General features: G+C 39.2%; 1 long non-coding RNA gene across 1 annotated transcript; it reads right to left on the bottom strand.

Annotated features, from left to right (window-relative positions):
• Window positions 1-594: 594 nt before the first annotated feature.
• LOC139192374 (uncharacterized) lies at window positions 595-3,772 on the bottom strand. Its single transcript, XR_011576513.1, has 5 exons — window positions 2,888-3,772; window positions 2,646-2,805; window positions 2,472-2,540; window positions 1,715-1,773; window positions 595-780 (listed from the first exon to the last, which is right to left on the bottom strand). It is a non-coding gene; the product is annotated as an uncharacterized lncRNA (long non-coding RNA).
• Between the last annotated feature and the right edge of the window lie 303 nt (window positions 3,773-4,075).

The raw sequence follows: 4,075 nt of genomic DNA, 5'->3' as shown, positions 1-4,075 counted from the left end.
AAAGAAGAAACCTTGCAAGAGCTTAAAAGAGGTTGGGTTACTTCCCATATTGCCAATCGCAACACGTGCGAGGGCGTGTGAGGATGTGAAGGTAAAAGAGTCGCACATTGGGAAAATGAGAAACCTTGCAAGGACTTATAAAAGATTAGATTATTTCCCATATTGCTAATTGGTTTTATAAAGGAATCTCAACTTTCTTCGGTACAGATGTTTCCAGAAATCTCAAGAACCTATCAACATTCTGACAAGACAAATTACTTTAAGCAAATAACATGTTCGTTCAGTTACAAAAACAATTACCATATTTGATCTTTTTACCGAGCACAGTACCAATTATTTTGAGTTTATTCCAAACATTTTCTAAGGCCAACAAAAAACGGCTTTTGGAATTTCGAGAACGGAAATCTAGACCGATCTTATAGGATGGTCATAAAAAAAGACGATAGTCTAAACCAGTTGAATACAAGAAACTGTTGGAAATTTGAGTAGTTTTAGTAGAAATTTCTTTGTCCCACATTGATCATTCTCAAATTTTTTTTTATCATTTTATAAGATTTTGTCCTTTATATATAATTAATTATCAGAAGATGGGTGACACACCCCGTCCCGAAGGAGGGCATGTTGGCCGTCACGTGAGAGTGACGTAACCATTTGCACAGTACGGAAGCTTTAAGATACAATTTATAAGTTGATACACCCGAAGGTGAGTCCTAATTTTGTCCAATCTGTCAGAACACCGTCGAATTCCTCGTAGTCACCACACCTTTGTGATTCCTGAACCTGGAGGGGCGCAAAACCAAAATTGAGTGGGTCAGTAAAACAATTCTTTTTCCAAATCCAAACATTTCTCAAAACGTTGTAACCCCTCTCCGTAAAACCTGTATACTTTCCCAGAAATGTAAAATATAAATATACATATATATTCTCAAGACTTCAAGTCGTTAACTCAACATTTTCATAACAATTATGCCATGCCACATCATCTCAACATTTCTCATATTAATTATGCCATGCCACATCATCTCAACAGTAATAAGGTATGAATGCATCAACATAATCATATCAGGTGCAAGAAAGTAATCAACCGTAGGCCCTCTAATAGCCCTGTACGGTTGAACCTAGAGCTCAAAATCTATCATTATCACTCTACCGGAGTCACCTCTGTGACCCGTCCGGCCTTCTGCACGCAAGTTACGCTCTAGTGCTTCTCATAAATCATCTGTGCACATAATCTAAGGTCACCCACCAGTCGGAATCTCACTAACACTCTCGCGACTGGTCTGTCGTACCCACTCCGCGTGGACTGTACGACTAGCATCTACTTGGATCCAAGGCGAGCGTGCGATGCGGTGAATACTATAAGCACTAAACCATGGTGCAGGATTTGAGCTCAATATATATCATCATCATCATAACAGTAATTAAATACTCATCTGTGCGTCCACCGCACCATTTCATACATATGCATCATAAATCAATTCTTACCTGTGCGTCCACCGCACCAATTCATACATATGCATCATATATTAATTCATGCATGGCATTTCAACTCACATTTCTATATACTTTTCATATCAATTCTATGCATGGTATTTCACTTCCCGTTTTTCCACATAACTCATATGCATTTCATTTTAAACATATTTTCATTTCAATTCAATTTCTGGGAAACGTCAAGTATATATATATACGGAAAACAAAACTGCCCACTCACCTGGAGTTCGTCCAAAAACTCCCTAGCACCACACATCAAGGCGTCATGACGATCGCCGCCTAGAATAGTAATCAAATCCAGGCTCAGAATTCATATCGATAGAATACATAACTTATATAAAATACGTCACTACGTTGATCGATCCGGAAGATCTGCCACTCAGATTTTAAATCCATAACTTCCAGAGGTCCACATTATACCTCTAGGACAACATCCTAAAATTTCATTACCATCCAACGGTCGGGTCTCCGTCAATTTCCAAAACTAAGTGACGGTTAACATTTTATATTATGGACTTACAATTCCAATTCCGGAAGATCCGTAACTCGGATTCCCAATCCGTAAGTTCCAATAATCCTCAAATATTACGTATTACAACGTATCAAAGTTTGGTGACGATCCAACGGTCGGATCATCAATTCACATTTTCACCTAAATGTGAAAACTATAAAACGTTATTTGAACACCTAACCAACAATCCTCAATAACTTTCTCATACGGTGTTCAATTTAGGTATATGAATATACCACAGTGATCTACTCGACGTCACGGACGTCGACATATTTTTAAAATAATTTTATTTTTATTTTTTATTTTTACTGTAGCACCTTCTTCTTCCTTGGGTCGCCGGACTGGTTTTTCCGGCGGCCGTTTTCCGGGCAGTTTTTCAAATTGCCATAACTTTGTCATTTCTCAACGAAATCAAGTGATTCAAAAACGAAAGTTGTAGCCCTTGAAGAGACAAAGAGAATGGTACCTTGCACAACACCTAGTTCGCCGTGGTTTGGCCGGAAAATTCCTCGAAAGCCTCGGAGGTCGCCGGAAACTGGGTATTTTTCAAATGAGTATAACTTCTTCAATACTCAACGAAATTGAGTGAAACAAAAAGGAAAGTTGTAGTACTTGACGAGACGAAGAGATTTATACCTACCTCGACTCCTAACTCGCCGGGGATTCGCCGGAAAACGCCTCGAAAGCTCCGGCCAAACTTTGAACTTGTCGATCTCCGTGTTCTTACGTCCAAAAACTTCCAACGAAGCACTCCGAGCTTCCTTGGGACCTTAATAAACTCTCTGTGATCTTGTTTTAGCCTAAAACGTAACCAATTCAAAGCTCATGAACAGTGTCATCTCACGGCAACTTTAGAACTAGGGTTTTCGAAGTGAAACTCACCTGAAATTGGTATCCCCGTGCTCGTGAAGTCCCCAGGATCACGATGGTGGTCTTAAATGGAACGTTGGTACAAGATTGTGGTGGTTCTTGGTGGTTGCCGTGAGTTCGAGAGTAAGAGAGAGAATGAGAGAGTTTTCAGAAAAGAATAAGAGAGAGAGAGAGTCTGGAATGAAAGAAGAAGAGAGAAGAAAGGTTACGGGTTTTAGGGAGGGAATTCAGGGTAGGAGGCCCTACCTAAGTCCAAGCACAAATTAACACATACAAATATAAATCTAACCCTAGTTTAGGATCTTAAAGTAAAACAAATGTCATACATTTACACACCTTAATCCCGTTTAAGGTCACATTGGTCATCTCACGTCCTCGGAATTAATAATTCCGGGACGGGCTGTGACAATCTCCCCTCCTTATAGAATTTCGTCCCCGAAATTCCAATCACCAACCAGAACATCAAAACTCATAAAATAGTCTCGGATACATAACTCTCATCCGTTCTTCTGTCTCCCATGTAATTTTCTACTGAATGATTTCCTTCACAAAGCTTTTACTACTTACTCTGTCTTAATTCTTAGGACCTTCTTTTTTCCAATCCAAAGTCGTCCTTGGTTCCTTATCAAGTCGAATCCAATTTAATTCTCAATAGTTGCACTAGAATCTCATGTGACGACTCTGCCACCTAGCGACAACGCATCGAACACAAAATACATTAAGTACCGTTGCCCTGTCTGGGAAAAAGTTATTACTCAGCACTGGAGTAATTGTACTAACTTGGTACATTGACCAACTATCACTTCAAATTCGATCATAACCATCTTGTGTACAAGGAAGCTTGTACACATAATCCAAAGTAATATCTTTCCGTTTCCACTGCGAAACAGAAAATAATTATCTCAATCCAAAGGTTTATCTCTTTCTGCTTCAATCTGCTGACCGATACAACGTCGGATGGTATAATAAATCTTATTACGTCCGGAATATTGCAGAAGCTAAACAATGTACTTCATCCAAATTTGCTTGCTTTAAATCCTCAGCATTAGGCACATACGTTTTCGTTTGCTTGTATCCATATACCATTTGAGTCTCGAGTACGACCTTACCAAACAGGCCTAACTTGAAAATTAGCAAGTAGAGCTTCTTCTCGATCTCCAATTCTCAACTTTACTTCAGTTGATTTCCAATCCACAAGAA

Source organism: Malus domestica, chromosome 15 (assembly GCF_042453785.1).
Source record: "Malus domestica chromosome 15, GDT2T_hap1".
Lineage (NCBI taxonomy): Eukaryota > Viridiplantae > Streptophyta > Magnoliopsida > Rosales > Rosaceae > Malus > Malus domestica.
This window is presented reverse-complemented; position numbering and strand designations above follow the sequence as displayed.